Raw genomic sequence first — 23,363 nt, forward strand, 5'->3', positions numbered from 1 at the left:
GAGCTTGTGGCTCCTGGGTGACCCCCCTCTGGTATCTTTTTTCACCAGTATTTTTTATATATTTCATAAAAAATTTCCGTAAATTTTCAGATCAATCCGAGAATTTTGATTTCAACACCATGACAACTCTGCTGAAAACAACGTCAGTCCGGGTTAGTTTCATTCAAATTATACAAATTAGAGTCGAAAACAAAGACAAAGAGTTTGAAAAAGTAGATACGACGGAGACGTATCAGTGGCAGCGACGTTTGAGAGGGCCAGGGGTGCTACCTCGTGCGGGTGTTTTCGACTGAGCTCACAGTATGCTTCGGATGAGTATGTCCACACGACATCCACCTCTACGCCATCGCCTTTGCCGTCCTCCATTCGAGCTGCTCTTCGTGGCCCGCTCTGTATGGCTGCGATGCAAGAGGAGTTTGATGTCATGCAGCTTGTTCCCCGCCCCCGGCACGCTAACGTGATTATCGGGAAGTGGGCCTTCAAACACAAACTCCGTCCCGATGGTACCCTTGACCGTTATAAAGCGCGCTGGGTTGTTTGTGGCTTTCAGCAGCGTGCTGGCGTCGATTTCACTGACACTTTCGCTCTGGTGGTTAAGCCCCGGATGATCCGCACGGTTCTCCACCTTGCGGCCTCTCACGCCTGGCCGGTGCACCAGATGGACGTCTCCAACGCCTTCCTTCACGGTCATCTCGAGGAGCAGGTCTTCTGTCAGCAACCCACGAGGTTCATTGATCCGACACATCCCGACCATGTGTGTCTGCTTTCGCGGTCCTTGTATGGGCTCAAGCAGGCCCCTCGCGCCTGGTACCAGCGCATCGCGGCGTTTCTTCACCAGCTTGGGTTCCGCTCTACCCGCTCCGATGCGTTGCTATTTGTCTATCATCGGGGCTCCGACACTCCATATCTGCTCCTCTACGTCGATGATATCATCCTGACGGCATGCACGACTGGCCTCCTCAGTCAGCTCACTGATCGTCTTCGCGCTGAGTTCGCCATCAAGGACTTGGGTCCTTTGCACTACTTCCTCGGTGTTGAGGTGGTACGCCGTTTGGATGGCTTCTTCCTTCACCAGCGGAAGTACGCTCATGAGCTTCTTGACCATGCTGGCATGCTTAATTGCAAGGCCGCCGTCACGCCTGTTGACACGAAGGCCAAGCTTTCTACCATGGATGGTTCTCCTGCTTCGGATGCTGTTTTTTACCGGTCCATCGTTGGGGCTCTTCAGTACCTCACCCTCACTCGACCGGAGCTCCAGTACGCAGTTCAGCATGTGTGCCTTCATATGCATGCACCTCGGGACATTCATTGGGACACTGTGAAGCGGATTATCCGCTATATTTGTGGCACTATGGATCTTGGCATCACGTTGCACGCCTCCACCCACACCGTCCTCACCGCATACTCCGATGCTGACTGGGCCGGCTGCCCCGACACCCATCGCTCCACTTCGGGCTACTGTGTCTTCGTTGGACCATCACTTATCTCGTGGTCGTCCAAGCGGCAGCCTACGGTCTCCAGTTCCAGCGCTGAGGCTGAGTATCGCGTTGTGGCCAATGTCGTCGTCGAGTGCTCCTGGCTTCGTCAGCTGCTCCAGGAGTTTTCGTGTCCTGTCGACAGGGTAACGGTGGTCTACTGCGACAACGTCTCGGCCGTCTACCTCTCCGCCAACCCAGTTCATCATCGTCGTACCAAGCACATTGAGTTAGATATTCATTTTGTTCGGGATCAGGTGGCTCTTGGCCATATTCGTGTTCTACACGTTCCTACATCCCAACAATTTGCAGATATCATAACCAAGGGCTTGCCTACTACGTCATTCGAGAAGTTCCGGTCCAGTCTTTGTGTCAGCAATGGCGCCGCTTCGACTGGGGGAGGGGGGGGGGTTGAGTATATGTGTTATGTGCATATTGTGTATCGGGCCCACCTCCTAGTTCTTTGTATAGTCGAGGTCGTGGTCCACCGTTGTTCATCATATATACGTGCGATTGCACCCGATCAATATATCGTGCAATTCCATCATTATACAGCTGTGCCTGGAGCAGGGTATGCCAAGCCTGAAAATTGAAACCAATAACTCCATGATTCTAATACTTGCAGTGTTATCCCATTGTCCGCTGTGCAGCCACATTATTGGGTCAGCTATCTCCAGGGTCCTATCTTGAAGTGCATCCTCAACAAACTTATGAAGATCCAATGAATCTTTGAACATGCCTTCTGTTGGGCTCCTTCCAGTAAACACCGCAAGCAGCAATATGCCAAGGCTATAAATATCACCAGCTGTAGAGACCTCAGAGCCTTCTCCATACTCTGCAATTATGCAAAGTCTTGTGGTTAGCATGCCTTGATTGACCAAGGTTAAACATCCCGCCTCAAAACTCCTCGAATACCTTGATTGAACAAGAAGTAATGATCTTAATGAGACAACGCTCGAACGATTACTAATTGAATTGATACGTAATTTTATTATTATGTAGGATCATGTCTTGTACTCCCTCCGGTCCTTTTTACTCCGCACATTAGCTTTGTCTGAAGTCAAAGTTTGCTAAGTTTGACCAAATTTATATTAGAAAATATTAACATCTATAACATCTAATAAATATAATATGAAAATATATTCCGAGATGGATCTAATAGTAAATGTGTTGTTATGTGAATGTTAATAATTTTTTGTATAAACTTGGTCAAAGTTGGATGAAATTGACTTCAGACAAACCTAAATATGCAGAGTAAAAAGGACCGGAGGGAGTTGTTCATTCAATGATGTTCTGAATCTCGAGTCGAGGCTTCTCTTTCTGCTCAATGCTCCCCTGTAAATTTCAGGTACGCATCTCTGATTGCGTGCATCTCCATTGCTGCATCTCTCGTCAGTGCTCGGTCTCGAGGTTGTTGCTTTGAGTAGAATATGCCAAGCCTGAAGACCGAGACCAAGCACTCCTGGATTCTAATACTTGCAGTGTTATCATGTTGTCCGCCGTGCAGCCACATTGTTGGGTCAGCTATCTCAAAGGTTCTATCTGGAAGTGCATCCTCGACAAATTTATGCAAATCCAAGGAATCTCTGAACGTGCATCCTCGACATCATCTGGAAGTGCATTCTCTGGTGGGCTCCTGCCTGTAAACATCTCAAGCAGCAATATGCCAAGACTATAAATATCACCAGCTGTTGAGACCGCAGAGCCATCTCCATACTCTGCATTATGCAAAGGTTTGTGGTTAACATGTCATATTTGATTGAAAAGGTAAAATATAAAGTTAGAAGAATTTTAGTCACCTGGAGCAATATAGCCTATCCAACCTCTAATTCCAGTTGAGCTATATGAAGTTTGCATCCCCTTGCTTGTATTTTCTTGATGGATCCTTGATATGCCAAAGTCTCCAACTCGTGCGCTCATGTCTTCAGCAAGAAGAATCTTGCTTGGCTAGTTGGCTTAAGATCACAATGAATCACCAATGGTTGGCAGTAGGAGTGCAAATATTCTACTCCTTCCACAATGCGTCCAATGGCCATGGCGTCCTCTCTCCTCCTCGGCCCCCACCCTCTCTCCAGATCCACCAAGGGCAGGGCAGGTATGGCTGTGTGGCCCAGAGAAATCAAAAGTTGATGTGAATCAATGCTAGATGGTTGGTCTGTAGTTGGGACAAAATGCTTGTGCTCTCAAATATACAGATTACCTGTTGCCTGCTGCCTACTGCCAAGTTCACATCCTGCTGATGCTCTGCTGCTTTTGGAGGTGAACTGTTCCCTGATTGATTGAAAGGAAAACTTTGTTTTTGCCACTCTAACTTTTGCCACTTTGCTTATGCCACTCTAGAATTTGACATTTCACTTTTGCCACTCTTATCTTTTGACAATATATCACTTTTGCCATTTCGTGGCAAAAGCAAAAATTTTACAGTGGCAATTGTGATACATGTCAAAAGCTAAGAGTGGCAAAAATGAAATGAAAAATTATTGTTTTTGCCACGGAATGGCATTTGTGATGTATTGTCAAAAGCTAAGAGTGGCAAAAGTGAGATGTCAAATTCTAGAGTGGCATAAGCAAAGTGGGCAAAAACTAGAATGGCAAAAACAAAGTTTTCCAATGAATGACACCAATATGCATCAGGTACAACTCCTTTGCTGTTCGTTGTGCTGTAGAATGGTTTCTGTCTCGCGGCAAATTTCTTTTGCTGTAAAATGAACTACTTTATCCATGTTGCCAGCCTACTTCACTGAGGATGCGATTTTCCTGAATCTTTTAAATTACTTGCAAGCCATGTAGCAAATATACTGACAACTGCTATTGCTATGTTGCTATTGCACAACACTAGTATTTTACCTTTTTTACATCATGCTACATTTATTTGATACTTGTTCCAAAGAATAGCTGCATTAAAAATAAAGCTTACTGGAAAGATTGATTGTTGATAACGTCCTCCTAGCTAGTAAAGGTCCTCTGGACCTGCTGCTACAGTACTATTGCACAGCATTGGGATGGTTTTACTTTAAATTTGTTTTCTCATATGCGCTCCAGATTCACATCCTCCTAGGTACATATCTAGTACCTGTATTTCTTTTTACTAAGGGAATTAATAGAAGGCGGATGGTTAGTCTCTGGTTATAAGGATTACCCTGCTGCTGCTTCTGCAAGCTGTTCTCTGAATGAATGGTACTGATGCTTTCTAGTCCGTGATTCTGATTATCTTTTGGACAAATTGATTTATTTTTCTGAGAATCAGATTTTGGGCAGACTGCTTGTGCTCTAAATTCTAGTATCTGTTTCTGCACATGGAAAATATATACTCTGTTAACAAGCAGCCTGGCTTTACTACCTCAAGACAGGATATGCTTTCTAACCTATGATTTCTGTTTATTTTATTGACAGATAGCTTTTTCCCCTATTGAGAATCAGATTTTAGACAGATTGCCTGTGCTCTCTAATGTGCATTAGTTTGTACCCCAAGTTTGTTTGTGCACATGGACGGTATGTACTCTTTAACAAAAAGTCTGATTGTACTACCTAAAGACAGGATGCACCAATTCTGAAGACAGAAACCAAGCGCTCTAGGTTCTACTACGTTATTACTACTTATTAATTAATGAAGGAAGAAAGCTTGTTCACAAAGGAAAATATGTTTGTGATTATTCTAGTGTTATTAATCTGATCCGATGCACTTTGTTTTGGATATAAACAAATACAATCGGATTGTTTTGCTTACAAAAGTGAGGAATAATAAAAATAAGAAAAAAAATGAAACTCTCTGCAACTTCAGGTCTACTGAAGCATCAAGCAATAATGTTGCCTCCATGTGTACAGTTTTGATAATGGGAAAACAATTACACTGCATGCTTTATGAATCAACCTACAAATTGCTGTTGGGCTATTATTGCACAACATGATGGTTTTGTATTTATTTGATACAGTTGTAAAGCAACATACATAGCTCTGAGAACAATTACTCACTGAAATGACACATGATCTTTTTAGTATGCAGGATCATGTCTTGTGCCAGCTTGTTTATGCAATGCTGCTCTGAATTTCTTGAGTCGAGGCTTCTGGTTCTGCTCCATGCTCCCCTATGAACTTGAGGTATGCATCTCTGATTGCATGCATCTCCGCTGTTGCATCACTTGTCAGTGCTCGGTCACGAGGATGTTGCTTTGAGCAGGATATGCCAAGGCTCAAGACTGAAACCAATAACTCCTGAATTCTAATACTTGTAGTGTTATTGTGTTGTCCGCTGTGCAACCACATTGTAGGGTCAGCTATCTCCAAGGTTCTATCTGGAAGAGCATCCTCGATAAACTTATGCAGACCCAATGAATCTCCGAACGTGCCTTCTGTTGGGCTTCTTCCCGTGAACATCTCAAGCAGCAATATGCCAAGGCTATAAATATCACCAGCTGTAGAGACCGCAGAGCCGTCTCCATACTCTGCAATTATGCAAAGTCTTGTGGTTAGACAATGTGCAAAACAGCACAATTTCACTTGTCTGAAACGACTTATAAAAGTGAACGGAGGGAGTAATAAAATTAGAAGTTTTAGTCACCTGGAGCAACATAGCCTATGGAACCTCTAATTCCAGTTGAGCCATACACTGGTAGAAAAAGAGGCTTCCGTCCAGCCCCATTAGTCGCGAAACTGTAGGAACCGCGACTAATGAAGTCTTTAGTCGCGGTTCGGCAGACGAACCGCGACCAAAGGCCTGGGCCCAGGGCGCTCGGTGGCCAGCTGGTGCACGTGAGGGGCTTTAGTCGCGGTTGGCCAGGCCAACCGCGACTAAAGGTGCGCAAAGGCCTTTAGTCGCGGTCCTCCCCTATATATACCAGTTCAGCACGCTCACTTAGCCATTTGGTGCCACTTCTCTTCACAAGCTTCACAAGGGGGTGTAGGTTTGCTTTTGGTTCCTCTTATGCACACAATGTGTTTGATGAAATGCCCTAAGAGGGTGAAACAAACATGATATGAAGTGTTGGAGCCACACTTGAGGTTCCTCATTTATTTTTTCCTCCTCGATCGCGGTTAGCAACTTGAACCTTTCATGCATGTGTGTCATTGATAAAATATGCATGTGTGCAGTTCATTGTTTAATTTATATTGTTTGTAGCTAGTTAGTTTAACAAATGCATGATGGTTAATTATATATTTTATATTATAATAATGCAGATGAATCGGCAATGGATGTACGGTAACCGACTCTCCGGCGAGTTCACTACGGGTTTGAAAGATTTCCTCGTAGTGGCTAATGCGAACAAGCAGGGGGGTTTTGTTATCTGTCCATGTGTTATCTGTAAGAATCAGAAGGGTTACTCTTCCTCAAGAGATGTTCACATGCATCTGCTTCGGCACGGTTTCATGCCAAGCTATAATTGTTGGACCAAGCATGGAGAAAGAGGGGTTATAATGGAAGAAGATGAAGAAGGGGATGATTTCATCGATGAAAGCTATCTTGCTCATTTCGGTGATACTTTCATGGAGGATGCTGAAGGTGAAGGGGAAGGTGAAGAAGAGGCACGTGATGACCCCGTTGATGATCTTGGTCGGACCATTGCTGATGCACGGAGACGCTGCGAAACTGAAAAGGAGAGGGAGAATTTGGATCGCATGTTAGAGGATCACAGAAAGGCGCTGTACCCCGGATGCGATGATGGTCTGAAAAAGCTGGGCTGCACACTGGATTTGCTGAAATGGAAGGCAGAGGCAGGTGTAGCTGACTCGGCATTTGAAAACTTGCTGAAAATGTTGAAGAATATGTTTCCAAAGGATAACGAGTTGCCCGCCAGTACGTACGAAGCAAAGAAGGTTGTCTGCCCTCTAGGTTTAGAGGTTCTGAAGATACATGCATGCATCAACGACTGCATCCTCTACCGCGGTGAATACGAGAATTTGAATGAATGCCCAGTATGCACTGCATTGCGTTATAAGATCAGAGGCGATGACCCTGGTGACGATGTTGAGGGCCAGAAACCCAGGAAGAGGGTTCCCGCCAAGGTGATGTGGTATGCTCCTATAATACCACGGTTGAAACGTCTGTTCAGGAACAAAGAGCATGCCAAGTTGTTGCGATGGCACAAAGAGGACCGTAAGTCGGACGGGGAGTTGAGACACACCGCAGATGGAACGCAATGGAGAAAGATCGACAGATGGTTCAAAGATTTTGCAGCTGACGCAAGGAACATAAGATTTGCTCTAAGTACGGATGGCATGAATCCTTTTGGCGAGCAGAGCTCCAGCCATAGCACCTGGCCCGTGACTCTATGCATCTACAACCTTCCTCCTTGGTTGTGCATGAAGCGGAAGTTCATTATGATGCCAGCGCTCATCGAAGGTCCGAAGCAACCCGGCAACGACATCGATGTGTACCTAAGGCCATTAGTTGATGAACTTTTACAGCTGTGGGGTGGTGTCCGTGTGTGGGATGAGCACAAACAAGAGGAATTTGACCTACGAGCGTTGCTTTTCGTAACCATCAACGATTGGCCTGCTCTTAGTAACCTTTCGGGACTGTCAAATAAGGGATACAATGCATGCACGCACTGCTTACATGAGACTGAAAGTGTACATTTGCCAAATTGTAAGAAGAACGTGTACCTTGGGCATCGTCGATTTCTTCCGAAAATTCATCCAGTAAGAAAGAAAGGCAAGCATTACAACGGCAAGGCAGATCACCGGCCGAAGCCTGCGGAACGCACTGGTGCTGAGGTATTTGATATGGTCAAGGATTTGAAAGTCATCTTTGGAAAGGGTCCTGGCGGACAATCAGTTCCGAAGGGAGCTGACGGGCACGCAACCATGTGGAAGAAGAAATCTATATTCTGGGAGCTAGAATATTGGAAAGTCCTAGATGTCCGCTCTGCAATCGACGTGATGCACGTTACGAAGAATATTTGCGTGAACCTCCTAAGCTTCTTGGGCGTGTATGGGAAGACAAATGATACAAAGGAAGCACGGCAGGACCAGCAACGTTTGAAAGACCCTGATGACCGGCATCCGGAATGGTTTCAAGGTCGTGCCAACTACGCTCTGACCAAAGAAGAGAAGGTCATCTTTTTTGAATGCCTGAGCAGTATGAAGGTCCCGTCTGGATTCTCGTCCAATATAAAGGGAATAATAAACATGGCGGAGAAAAAGTTCCAAAACCTGAAGTCTCACGACTGCCACGTGATTATGACGCAATTGCTTCCGATTGCTTTGAGGGGGCTCCTGCCGGAAAATGTTCGAGTAGCCATTGTGAAGCTATGTGCATTCCTCAATGCAATCTCTCAGAAGGTAATCAATCCAGAAGTTCTACCACGGTTACAGAACGATGTGATCCAATATCTTGTCAGTTTCGAGTTGGTGTTCCCGCCATCCTTCTTCAATATTATGACGCACCTCCTGGTTCACCTAGTCGAAGAGATTTTCGTTCTCGGTCCTGTATTTCTACACAATATGTTCCCCTTCGAGAGGTTCATGGGAGTATTAAAGAAATATGTTCGTAACCGTGCTAGGCCAGAAGGAAGCATCGCCAAGGGCTATGGAAATGAGGAGGTAATTGAGTTTTGTGTTGACTTTGTTCCTGACCTTAAGCCGATTGGTCTTCCTCGATCGCGGCACGAGGGGAGACTAAGTGGAAAAGGCACGATCGGAAGGAAATCAACGATATGTATGGACGGCCATTCTCTGACTGAAGCACACCACACTGTACTGACCAATTCCAGCTTGGTGGCTCCGTACTTTGAGAAACACAAGAATATTTTACGCTCGGACAACCCGGGGAAGCCTGAATCCTGGATTAGGAAGGCCCACATGGAGACTTTCGGCAGTTGGTTGAGAAAACATTTAATGAATGACAATGATGTTGTAGATCAGCTGTACATGTTGGCCAAGACACCATCTTCGACTATAACGACTTTCCAAGGGTACGAGATAAATGGAAATACATTTTACACGATCGCCCAAGATAAAAAGAGCACCAACCAAAACAGTGGTGTCCGCTTTGATGCAGCAACCGAGAATGGGCAAAAGGTCACATATTATGGTTACATAGAGGAGATATGGGAACTTGACTATGGACCCTCCTTTAAGGTCCCTTTGTTCCGGTGCAAATGGTTCAAGCTAACAGGAGGTGGGGTAAAGGTGGACCAGCAATACGGAATGACAATGGTGGATTTCAACAATCTTGGTTACCTTGACGAACCATTCGTCCTAGCGAAAGATGTCGCTCAGGTTTTCTATGTGAAGGACATGAGTAGCAAACCGAGGAAACGGAAAGATAAGAAAACGATCAGTGCATCATGCGATGATCCAAAGCGCCACATTGTTCTTTCAGGGAAAAGAAACATCGTGGGAGTGGAGGACAAGACAGACATGTCAGAAGATTATAATATGTTTGCTGAAATTCCGCCCTTCAAAGTGAACACCGACCCAAGCATTAAGTTAAATGATGAGGATGCTCCATGGATACGGCACAATCGTAAGCAAGCAGGGACACAAGGGAAGAAATGATGTGTAATAATTTATTGTATCAAACCTTTTGTCAAACCTTCAAGGGGTTTTAAAATGAATTAGTTTTATTTTTTTGATTTTTTTGATATATAATTGTATTTTTAAGATTTTAAAATGAATTAGTTTTATTTTTCTGATTTTAAAAGGAAAAAGGAAGAAGAAGAAAGAAGGAAAAAGGAAGAAAAAAACAGAAGAAAAAAACAGAAGAAAAAAGGAAAAACAGAAGAAAAAAACAGAAGAAAAAAACAGAAGAAAAAAGGAAAAAGGAAAAAAGGAAGAAAAAAAGAAAATATGCCACCTACTGGGCCACCACGGCCTGAATACGACTAGAAACCCATTAAAGGGCCAGGATTCAGGCCCGCAGAAGGCCGAGTAGGCCCACAGGCACATAGTGACAGAATAGGCCCGTAAGCCTGCATTTGAGAGGAGCTCGAAGTGGTGAGCGCAGCCGCGCTTATAAACCACTGTCGAAGCCTCTCGGCTAGCGAGGTGGGACTAAACATCCCACCGCACCGCGCCAGTTCTAGCACAGACCTTTAGTCGCGGTTGGGGAGGCGGACCGCGACTAAAGGGTACCTTTAGTCGCGGTCCGCCTCTCCAACCGTGACTAAAGGGTCTTTCTGCGCGGGAACGGAGGCGGCGCCAAAACCCTTTAGTCGCGGTTGGGGAGGCGGACCGCGACTAAAGGGTACCCTTTAGTCGCGGTTGGGGTGGCGGGCCGCGACTAAAGGTACCTTTAGTCGCGGTCCGCCTCTCCAACCGCGACTAAAGGTGCGTCTATAAATACTGCACTTAGCAGTTTTGCCACTTCCCATTCTCCTCTCTCTCGACGCCGAAGCGCTGCCCCGGCCGACGCCGACGCCGAAGCCCTGCCCCGACGCCGACGCCGACGCCGAAGCCCTGCCCCGACGCCGACGCCGACGCCGAAGCCCTGCGCGCCGCCGCCCCCGTCCCCAATGAGCGCCGCCTCCGCCCGTGCCCTGCCCTTGCCCGCCGCCCGTGCCTTGCGCCCTTGCCCGCCGCCCGCCGCCCGCCGCCCTGCCGCCCGCCGCCCGCCGCCCTACCGCCCGCCGCCCGCTGGCCCTGCCTGCCGTCCTCCGGCCCTTGCCCGCCGCCCGCTGGCCCTGCCCTTGCCCGCCGCCCATCGTGGGAGAAGAAGAAGGAAGAAGAAAAAGGAAGAAGAAGAAGAAAGAAAAAGGAAAAAGGAAGAAGAAGAAGAAAGAAAAAGGAAAAAGGAAGAAGAAGAAAGAAGGAAGAAGAAAACAAAAGAAAAACAGAAGAAAAACAAGAAAAAGGAAGAAAAAAGGAAAAAGGAAGAAAAAAAGAAAAAGGAAGAAAACAACAGAAGAAAAAAAGAAAGAAGAAAAAAAAGGAAGAAGAAAAAAAGAAAGAATTTTTAAAATTAAATACGTGAAAATACGTGAAAGAATTTTTTGTGTCTAATAAAATCAATTTTTTGAAATACACGAATAATTTTTAAACACGTGAACTATTCTGAAATCCCTAAACATTTTTTGAATACACAATATGTTTTTATTCCTGTTTTTTCCACAAAATCATCAATATTTTTTGAATACATCAATATTTTTTTGAATAAATGTGTTGTCCTCGCCTCCCCTCTCCGTGACGCCGTCGTCTGCCGCCCCGTCTCGCGCTCTACCGCGACACCCTCTCCCACCCCTTCCTCGCCCCCTCCTTTCGCCACCGCCCTTTCGCCACCGCCACCGCCCCCCTTCTTCACTTAATTAATTTGTTTTTACTACATGTTTTCAGGACTGACATAATGGCGGACGATAGAGCTGACCCGATTATGGACAACTATGATCCGGACGGTGAAGCACATATGTTCGGCATCATAAACGGCGATATTCTATATGTGCCGACCGGAGAAGAAGAAGATGATATCTCTTCTTATCTGAACCTTGACGGTGAAGATGAAGGGCGCCGTCAGCAAGATGATGCCAAACAAACGTCGATAAACGACGATCTTCAAATGGAAGTAGCAACCACCTCCGGCGCCGAGGTATATATATACATTGAGCCTCTGGTGATACAAACTAACTGATTTGAATAAATATGTGTGTACTAACGTGCGCGACTCTTTCTTATTTTAGCCCTCGGCCGGATCGTCGAAACAATCGAGTACGTCGTCAAAGCGTGGCGCAACCAAGACGATGAAACAAGGAGAAACATGCACCATCGAGGTTGTCGACAGTGCAACCGGCAGGCCGCTGGAGCCCCGCAAGAACGCCACCAAGTTTGTCAGCCAATGCGGAGCCATTGTTAGAGACAACGTCTCGATCACCGTCCAGGAGTGGAATGAGCCAAAGAAGGCACGAATTGATGGTTTCACTTTTGTCGATAAGAGAACAAAAAAAGATTGCTTCAAGAAGCTTATGGAACATTTCGTTCTACCTCCGGAATACAACAAATTCGATGAGGAAGGTAACAAGATTGAGGAAAACAAGGAGAGGAGGAGGCTAGTCAAACAGTTCGCTCTTCATAAGATGGCCGACGCATTCCGGAAATTCAAGCAAAATCTAGCCCATGACTTTGTCAAGCAGAACAAGACTCCGGATTTCAAAGGACAATATGAGAAACTGAAACATGATTGGCCAGAATTTGTGAAGCAAAAGAAATCGGAGCAGTTCATTCAAATATCGAAAAAAATAAGGAAAATGCGGCTAAGAAGGAGTACAATCATGTTATGGGGCCAGGAGGGTATCGCCTTTGGGAGCCTAGGTGGGAGAAGATGGAGAACGAGCTGAGGGCGCGAGGAATCCGTCCAGGTACGGAGGGATGGGACCCAAGGGCCAAAAGCTGGTGGTACGGGCATGGGGGAACGCTGAACCCGGAGACAGGGGAGTGTGTTTACCGGGGCAAATTAATTAAACCCACCCAAGCCCTTATTAACGCAATGAGGGATGCTCAACAGGGGAAGATCAAGTTCAACAGAGAGAACGACGCGCTGACAAAAGCCCTCGGGAATCCTGAACACGGAGGACGTGTACGAGGCATGGGGCACATTCCGTGGAAAATAGGGTTCCCCCAGAACGATGACCCGTACGGTTACAGAAGCCGTAAGAGAAAGATGGATCGGGAAGCAGATGTTGTGGCGCGGTTGGCATCGGAAATTGATGTGATGAAGAAAACCATGAGTGTACTAGTAGCCGAAAGAGATGCAGCTCGGGTGCAGCATGAAGATCATCCAGCGGATCTCGGAAGCCAGCAGCGGAGAAGCAGCGTGGCTTCCACGGAGGCCCCACCGGCTGGTGCAGATGCACCGACGATCGAAATTACTGCACCGGAGCCTCTGGTGGTCCAAATTACTGCACCGGAGCCTCTGGTGGTCGAAATTACTTCACCGGAGCCTCCTCGCTACCCCGTGGACGATATAAAGGAGATGAAAGAATGTCATCTGTATTATCCTATCGGGAACATGTCCATGAAGGTAGCCATCGGCAGTGCTTTACCATGTTTACCTGGAGCACTCCACCACAACAACCCCATTCAAGATGGCTATGCTCGTGTCACGGTGGAGGACATAGTCCAAGGGTTTGAGGACCTGGAGATTGACATTGCTACACCTGAAGGGGAGAAAAGACTTGGAGATGTCAAGCGCCATTTCATTCTATGGCAAAAGAAGTTTATCAAGTTTCCAGGCGAGGCGCCAAGGACAACAAGTCCACCCCCCTACGGTGGTGGTGGTGGCGGTGGCGGTGGTGGTGGTGGTGGTGGTGGTGGTGGTGGTGGCGGTTCACCTACACCTCCGTCACGTCAGCCGACGCCGCCCCCCAGTCCACAACGTCCGGCGGGTGATCAGCCGCCGCCCCCCAGTCCTCGTCCGGCGGGTGATCAGACGCCGCCCCCCAATCCACCTCCGGCAAAGAAGCAGAAGCAGTCCTGGATTATTAACCCGGACCCTTATGTACCTAAGACCACAAAGGTACCGGAGCCATCACTGAAGCCTCTCCCCACAAGGCCTTGGGAACGTAGTGCCGAGGAAGTCGACGCGGCCGCGGCTGCTGATTTGGAGAAATGGAAGGCGGACTGCAAGAAGAAAAGAGAGCCCGAGCCCAAGCTAGTATTTTCTGATGAGCAAAAGAAGTGGGCTAAGTCATTTTTGAGCACACCGTCCCAAGCCGCGAAGAATCTGCCTAACGACTATGCACGTGAACTTCGCAGGCAGGCACTCATGTTCAAGGAGAACAAAGAGCGGGAGAAGGCCGAAAGTAAAAAAAGCGGGGAAACAAGTTGCCCAGCTCGGGGAACAAAGTAAACAATCGATTGCCCCGCTTATAGTGGAAGCCTTCTGTCCGGATGCCCCCGAGATCATACAAGCTGCGGCAGCACAGGGATTGACTGTAACGAGTGCCAGAGAACAAGCGGCCAACTTAGGTATTACTCTTCGTGAACTGTTAGGCCTTGATGAGGCGCCAGTGAAGGAGGTAGTAATTACATATGTCAAGAATGGGCCTCTCGTCGAGCCTGCGCAGGAAAAGGATCTACCTCCACAAATGAAAGGTCTGCTGAAATGGTACAAGGGTTACATAAAAAATAAAAACGCCAAAGAATATATTTATGCGGAAGTTAGACATGAGCATCACTTCAAACATTACTATGTACAAATTGAACTGAGTGAATTGTTCCAGCTTTTCAATCTGCGCGAGCTCGATAAATCTATCATCAGTTGCTACGTTCTGTAAGTGATTTATTAATTTCTACCCCATCTCGTTCATATTGCCTGCACTATATATATGTCCTAACTATATTGTTGTGTCCGCTATTATACATGCAGAATGAAGATTAAGGAATGCAGAGTAAGGAACATCCATGATGTTGGGTTCATTGACCCACACATCGTTAATGGACATGTGTTGGAGCGTTACCCCGCCGACGTGGAGGCAGACCTGTGGCAGTTTCTTACAAAGCAGGAACTCAAAAGTGATATTCTATTTCCTTACCATTTTGAGTGAGTGTTTCTGTCTTGAGCACATTCTCTTTTGTTTACTCCATGCATGGTATGTGGCCGGCTAATCGATGAGTTATGCATGACGTACTGTGCATGTATCGTGTCCGCAGGTTCCACTGGATTCTGCTAGTAATTAAAGTTAACACCTCAGAATGTCTCGTCCACGACTCTGTGAATATGGATCCAAAGCTTTGGGGCGGCATGAGAAGAATGCTGCAGAAGTAATTATTTTCATTCATTTGTGCTCTATATCGATCGGCCTATTTCGTTCATTTCCTAATATCAAGTAACTAATTAATAACTCTCTTGTTCATTTAATTTTCTTTGCCTCGTAGGGTTTGGAGACGGTTCGTAGATACAAAGGTCGGTGAATTCAAAAAAGAGCTAGAATTCAAAATGTTAAAGGCTAAGAATGCTGGGGATATTCAGCCACCGGAGACCAATCTATGTGGATACTATGTCTGTGAGATGATCCGGAGATACACCTCTGAGCGGGTTCCGAGTGATACCAATGCTAAGAGGAATAACCTCCGGTGGATGCTTAGTCCAGAAGCTCGCTTCCGAACACTTCAAGAGGAACTAGCTGGATGGTTCAGCAGGGAAGTCCTCCATCCTAAAGGAGAACACTATTACGAGGACGTAGAACTTTATATGCATTAAATCATGTATGGAAACTTGTTCAAAATTGTATATGGTTATCCGATGATATTGAATATATATTGTATATTCCTCTTGAATTCTTTTTGGTTCTAATTTCAAATTTATTTGAAATTGTACATTCATATGCATGTATGTAGTACCGTAGAATATATGAAACTCCTTCAAAATTAAAATAAAGCACAAAAGAAATAAAACAATACAAATTAAACAGAAAACAGGTTTAAGGGGGGGAGGTTTAGGGGGGGGGGCTAAAACCCTAAACCTGCGGCGGCCTTTAGTCGCGGTTGGCCAGAAGAACCGCGACTAAAGGTCCTCCGCCCCGACGGCCACCTGGCGCCCACGTGGACGGGCCTTTAGTCGCGGTTCTTAAGCAACCGCGACTAAGGGGGGGGGGCTTTAGTCGCGCCCGGTCGGTCGCAGTTGCGCAACCGCGACTAATGGCAGTTGCGAACCGCGACCAAAGGCCTTTTTTCCACCAGTGATATGAACTTTGCATCCCCTCACTTGTATTTTCTTGAAGGATTCTTGATATGCCAAAGTCTCCAACTCGGGCGCTCATGTCTTCAGCAAGAAGAATGTTGCTTGGCTTAAGATCACAATGGATCACCAACGGTTGGCAGTAGTTGTGTAGATATTCTACTGCATCCACAATATTGATAGCAATATCAAACCTCTGGGCAAGGCTGAGCGTGTTGTTTGTAGTGGGATCTTTAGATGGTTGATGAAGCCAGCTATCCAAGTTACCATTGGGCATTTTTTTTTCGAAAAGGGGTTTACCCCAGCCTCTGCATCAGAACGATGCATACGGCTCATATTATTAAAAGCATAATCCAGTAGCAAAGTCGCCAAGTATCGAGGTGCGAAAATAAACAAAAGGCTCGAAAGAGCTAAGCCCAAAGCCACAACCGGCTGGCAAACACAATAGGAGCACTACATGCCTATCCTATTACATGACCGCCATCCAAACCGGTTGAAAATATCCCGCGCTACCATCTCCCATCGGGTAGACGCAGTAACCAAACGCTCCCTGGCCTCCGTCGGAGTGAGTAGCGACCAGATACGGATGAACGCCGTGGCCCTGAAGATAACCTGCAAAAAGTGAATGTTTGTTGATCTGTTAAATACTATATCATTTCTGCAGTCCCATACTGCCCAAAGTAAAGCACAAACGCCAACACGAATGTGTGTTGCAGTATCGGAATCAACCCCATCAAGCCATGCTCCACATAACATGTTGATAGAGGTGGGCTGATTAATATTAAACGCAATATGAATCGACCGCCACAGAATCTTAGCCAACGGACAATCGAGAAAGAGGTGTTTGATGTTTTCGTTATGATCGCAAAAGCTACACCTAGAAGAGACCATCCAGCTGCGTTTTGCCAGGTTATCCTTAGTCAAAATGACTTGTTTATGCACAAACCACATAAACACTTTGATTCGTAAAGGAACCTTTACTTTCCAAACGTGAATCGAGGAAGGGACAATGCTAGAGTTAATGACATCCAGATACATAGATTTAACCGAGAACACACCGTTCTTAGTAAGTTTCCAATACAGCTGATCTGGTTGTTGGGACAGCCGGACCTCCATCAAACGTCGAACAAGGTGGAGCCAGGCCTCCCAACGATTTCGAACTAGCGTCCTCCGAAAACTAATATTGAGGGGAGTGGATTGTAAAACAGTTGCAACGTAGGCTTCTCTACGTCGCACAATGTTGTACAAAGTAGGATATTGAAGTGCAAGGGGAGTCTCCCCAAGCCACGTATCCTCCCAAAACCTCGTAGTGGCACCATTCCCAAAAATAAATTTTGACTTGTTGAAAAAAAGTTGTTTGACTCTCATCAAACCCTTCCAAAAAGGTGAGTCGGAACTCCTCACGTTTACCTGGGCCAAGGTTTTAGCATAAAGATACTTATTGCGCAACATCTGTGCCCAAGTAGCGTCCATCTCAGACGATAGTTTAAATAGCCATTTGCTAAGGAGACATATGTTTTTGACTTCCAAATTTTCAATACCTAGACCCCCTTGGTCCTTCGGCCTACAGATTATATCCCACTTAGCAAGCCTGTACTTTCGTTTGAGCTCATCATTCTGCCAAAAGAATCGAGATCGGTAAAAATCTAACCTTTTCCTGACTCCCACCGGAACCTGGAAAAAGGATAATAGAAACATAGGCATACTGGTAAGGACCGAATTAATCAGAATCAATCGTCCTCCGTATGACATGAGCTTCCCTTTCCAACAGCTTCCATTTCCACTCAAAGTTAGTCAGCTTACGATGATGAATGGGTATACCTAAGTACTTAAACGGTAAGGAGCCCAGTTCACATCCAAACAATTGTTTATATGCGTCCTGGTCATCCTTTGCTCTTCCGAAGCAAAACAATTCGCTCTTGTGGAAGTTAATTTTGAGGCCAGATAATTGTTCAAATAAGCATAACAACAACTTCATGTTTCTTGCTTTCGCCAAGTCGTGCTCCATAAAGATGATAGTATCATCAACATACTGAAGAATGGAAATCCCTCCGTCAACTAGATGTGGGACCAGGCTGCCTACCTGCCCTGCATCCTTTGCCCGACCTATTAAAATAGTGAGCATATCAGCCACTATGTTAAACAGGATCGGTGACATCGGGTCTCCTTGCCTTAGCCCCTTGTGTGTTTGGAAATAGTGACCTATGTCGTCATTCACTTTAATCCCTACACTCCCTTTTTGTGTAAAGGAGTCAATCTGGTTTCTCCAGGCTGAATCAAAACCTTTCATACGCAAAGCTTGTTGAAGGAAAGGCCATTTAACTTTATCATATGCTTTTCAAAATCCACTTTAAAAACTACGCCATCAAGTTTTTTTGAGTGGATTTCATGGAGCGTTTCATGCAAGACAACAACCCCTTCAAGGATATTTCTATCAGGCATGAAAGCAGACTGGGACGGATGAACCACAGAATGCGCAATCTGCGTAAGTCTGTTCGTCCCGACCTTGGTAAATTTTTTGAAACTCACATTAAGCAGGCATATGGGTCTGAACTGCTCAATGCGAGCAGCGTCTGTCTTCTTAGGAAGAAGAGTTATTGTTCCAAAATTCAGCTTAAACAATTGGAGCTGTCCCTCAAAAAACTCGTGGAACATGGGCATCAAATCTCCCTTAATAAAATGCCAGCACTTTTTGTAAAACTCCACCGGGAACCCATCCGGTCCTGGAGCCTTATTATGCTCCATTTGTGCAATAGCTTCAAACACCTCTTTCTCAGAGAAAGGAGCAGTCAGGAGCTCATTCTCGGCAGTCTCAAGTTGAGGAACATCCTCAACCCTAGACTCATCTAAGGACACAAAATTCTCTTCCGGGGGACCAAACAACTGCTTATAATAATTGGTAATATAGACTTTCAAATTGTCTTGACCAACTATCGTCCCTTCGTCTTGTTCTAGCTGGAAAATTCTCTTTTTACGATGCTTCCCATTAGCAATCATATGAAAGAATTGAGTATTGTCCTCGCCTTGTACTATCTTGCGAACCTTAGCTCGCAACGCCCACTTCAATTCCTCCTCTCGAAGAAGCTGTTTAAGTCGCATCTCCGCCTCTATCTTTGTTTCCAACTCACTGGAATCCAAGATAGATGTTTCAGCTTTAACTTCAAGGTTTTGAATAAGTAGAAGAAGTCTCTCCTTCTCCGCCTTATAAATACCATGCGTGTGCTTAGCCCAACCTCGAAGGAACCTTCGGAGATGACGAATCTTGCATTGCCATCGCTCGATAGGCGTCCTTCCTCCTGAGTCTTTAGCCCACTCCCGAGCTAACAACTCGAGGAACCCTTCTCTTTCAAACCAGGCAAGTTCAAAGAGAAAATGTTCTTGTTGCCCACAAAAGTTTGCTCTCCTGAATCGACTAGTAATGGGGTATGATCAGAGACACCTCTTGTCAGGGCTTGCACAGTTACCAAAGGAAACTTCTGTTCCCATTCGACACTGGCTAGGACACGGTCAAGTTTCTCAAACATCAGGACCGGTAACGAATTAGCCCAGGTGAATTTCCTACCCGAAAGCTCTATCTCTCTGAGATCCAAGCTTTCGATAATAGTGTTGAACATGAACGACCAGCGGCCGTCAAAATTGTCATTATTCGTCCTTCCTACGGATAATGTTGAAATCCCCCCTACTAATAGGGGGAGCTGTTCGTTACCACAAATGCGAACCAAATCCGCCAAAAAGTCTGGCTTGAGCTCTGGTTGCGCAGCTCCGTACACCGCCACCAGAGCCCAATCAAACCCATCTGCCTTAGTTCTAACTTGAAACTTGACAGCAAAATCCCCCAAAACTACACTCCGAACTTCCAACGTTTTGCACTTAACCCCAAGTAAAACCCCACCGGATCTTCCTTGAGGGGGGAGGCAATGCCAGTCAAAATCTACCCCCTGGACAAAGTGGCAAGAAATTGTGAAGTAAAGTTGCTTCTTCCGGTCTCCGACAATGCAATAAAATCCAAATGATGTTTGAGAGAAGCCTCCGCTAGAAATCTTCTTTTAGCCAAGTCCCTAAGACCTTGCTATTCCAGAAAATGCCTCTCATAATTCATCATGAATTTTTTTTGCAGTGCGGATCCTAGCACTCCTACGTGCTGCCGAGACGGGATAAACCTTCTGTTTCCACGTCCGTTTTGGCTTAGGGAGACCATCAACCCGATCAGCACAGTCATTCTCTGCTTCTATTGCCTCGGGCTCGTCTACATGAAGAGACACCTCAGGAATGGTGTCCTCCTCCGTCTCGTGTAGTGCAGGGTCAAGATCGGCACACAAGCCATCAAGAACCCTAACCCCAAGCGCATCTATCTCCGAGTTGTTCATAGGTTTAACAGCAACAATGTGCCGGATCATGTCTACTGCACGATCAGCTTCCAAATCAAGAATGTCATTAACCGATCTAGATATCTCAATATCATTATTACCAAGTGAAACTCCCATTTGATTTGCATTATGAATAATTTCAACATCAGTAAAATGCAAAATGGAATTGGACTTATGAACGGACATACCAGTGGAGGTCTCGACGTCGCGCAGCTTGGCAGCTCTCAAAGCACACCTCAGCTGCATGTCATCAGTGTCCGGCTGCTCCTGCAGCCTCCCGCTGACCCGCCTCCCCTGGGAGGCAGGATCCGGGATACCGCCAAAGGCGATGACCTCCTTGTTGGAAATATGCCCTAGAGGCAATAATAAAAGTATTATTATTATATTTCCTTATTCATGATAATTGTCTTTTATTCATGCTATAACTGTATTATCCGGAAATCGTAATACACGTGTGAATACATAGACCACAATCTGTCCCTAGTGAGCCTCTAGTTGACTAGCTCGTTAATCAATAGATGGTTACGGTTTCCTGACCATGGACATTGGATGTCGTTGATAACGGGATCACATCATTAGGAGAATGATGTGATGGACAAGACCCAATCCTAAGCCTAGCACAAGATCATGTAGTTCGTATGCTAAAGCTTTTCTAATGTCAAGTATCATTTCCTTAGACCATGAGATTGTGCAACTCCCGGATACCGTAGGAGTGCTTTGGGTGTGCCAAACGTCACAACGTAACTGGGTGGCTATAAAGGTACACTACGGGTATCTCTGAAAGTGTCTGTTGGGTTGGCACGAATCGAGATTGGGATTTTGTCACTCCGTGTAAACGGAGAGGTATCTCTGGGCCCACTCGGTAGGACATCATCATAATGTGCACAATGTGACCAAGGGGTTGATCACGGGATGATGTGTTACGGAACGAGTAAAGAGACTTGCCGGTAACGAGATTGAACAAGGTATCGGTATACCGACGATCGAATCTCGGGCAAGTACCATACCGCTAGACAAAGGGAATTGTATACGGGATTGATTGAGTCCTTGACATCGTGGTTCATCCGATGAGATCATCGTGGAACATGTGGGAGCCAACATGGGTATCCAGATCCCGCTGTTGGTTATTGACCGGAGAACATCTCGGTCATGTCTGCATGTCTCCCGAACCCGTAGGGTCTACACACTTAAGGTTCGATGACGCTAGGGTTATAAAGGAAGCTTGTATGTGGTTACCGAATGTTGTTCGGAGTCCCGGATGAGATCCCGGACGTCACGAGGAGTTCCGGAATGGTCCGGAGGTAAAGATTTATATATAGGAAGTCCTGTTTCGGCCATCGGGACAAGTTTCGGGGTCATCGGTATTGTACCGGGACCACCGGAAGGGTCCCGGGGGCCCACCGGGTGGGGCCACCTGCCCCGGGGGGCCACATGGGCTGTAGGGGGTGCGCCTTGGCCTACATGGGCCAAGGGCACCAGCCCCTAGAGGCCCATGCGCCAAGATATAGGAAAAAGGGGAGAGTCCTAAAGGGGGAAGGCACCTCCGAGGTGCCTTGGGGAGGATGGACTCCTCCCCCCCTCTTAGCCGCACCCCTTCCTTGGAGGAAGGGGCAAGGCTGCGCCTCCCCCCTCTCCCCTGCCCCTATATATAGTGGAGGGGAGGGAGGGCATCCATACCTGAGCCCTTGGCGCCTCCCTCCCTCCCGTGACACCTCCTCCTCTCCCGTAGGTGCTTGGCGAAGCCCTGCAGGATTGCCACGCTCCTCCATCACCACCACGCCGTTGTGCTGCTGCTGGATGGAGTCTTCCTCAACCTCTCCCTCTCTCCTTGCTGGATCAAGGCGTGGGAGACATCGTCGAGCTGTACGTGTGTTGAACGCGGAGGTGCCGTCCGTTCGGCACTAGGATCATCGGTGATCTGAATCACGACGAGTACGACTCCATCAACCCCGTTCACTTGAACGCTTCCGCTTAGCGATCTACAAGGGTATGTAGATGCACTCTCCTTCCCTCGTTGCTGGTCTCTCCATAGATAGATCTTGGTGACACGTAGGAAAATTTTGAATTTCTGCTACGTTCCCCAACAGTGGCATCATGAGCTAGGTCTATTGCGTAGATTCTTTGCACGAGTAGAACACAAAGTAGTTGTGGGCGTCGATATTGTTCAATATGCTTGCCGTTACTAGTCTTATCTTGATTCGGCGGCATCGTGGGATGAAGCGGCCCGGACCAACCTTACACGTACGCTTACGTGAGACCGGTTCCACCGACAAACATGCACTAGTTGCATAAGGTGGCTGGCGGGTGTCTGTCTCTCCCACTTTAGTCGGATCGGATTCGATGAAAAGGGTCCTTATGAAGGGTAAATAGCAATTGGCATATCACGTTGTGGTTCATGCGTAGGTAAGAAACGTTCTTGCTAGAAACCCATAGCAGCCACGTAAAACATGCAAACAACAATTAGAGGACGTCTAACTTGTTTTTGCAGGGTATGCTATGTGATGTGATATGGCCAAAAAGGATGTGATGAATGATATATGTGATGTATGAGATTGATCATGTTCTTGTAATAGGAATCACGACTTGCATGTCGATGAGTATGACAACCGGCAGGAGCCATAGGAGTTGTCTTTATTTATTTGTGACCTGCGTGTCAACTTAAACGTCATGTAATTACTTTACTTTATTGCTAACCGTTAGCCATAGTAGTAGAAGTAATAGTTGGCGAGGCAACTTCATGAAGACACGATGATGGAGATCATGATGATGGAGATCATGGTGTCATGCCGGTGACGATGATGATCATGGAGCCCCGAAGATGGAGATCAAAAGGAGCAAAGTGATGATGGCCATATCATGTCACTATTTGATTGCATGTGATGTTTATCATGTTTATACATCTTATTTGCTTAGAAC

At 46.3% G+C, this 23,363-nt stretch overlaps 1 pseudogene; it reads right to left on the reverse strand.

Moving 5' to 3' along the window:
* Positions 1-5,501: 5,501 nt before the first annotated feature.
* LOC123106420 (putative receptor-like protein kinase At3g47110) overlaps positions 5,502-23,363 on the reverse strand; it is a 35,352-nt pseudogene continuing 17,490 nt past the window's right edge.

Source organism: Triticum aestivum, chromosome 5A, assembly GCF_018294505.1.
Source record: "Triticum aestivum cultivar Chinese Spring chromosome 5A, IWGSC CS RefSeq v2.1, whole genome shotgun sequence".
Lineage (NCBI taxonomy): Eukaryota > Viridiplantae > Streptophyta > Magnoliopsida > Poales > Poaceae > Triticum > Triticum aestivum.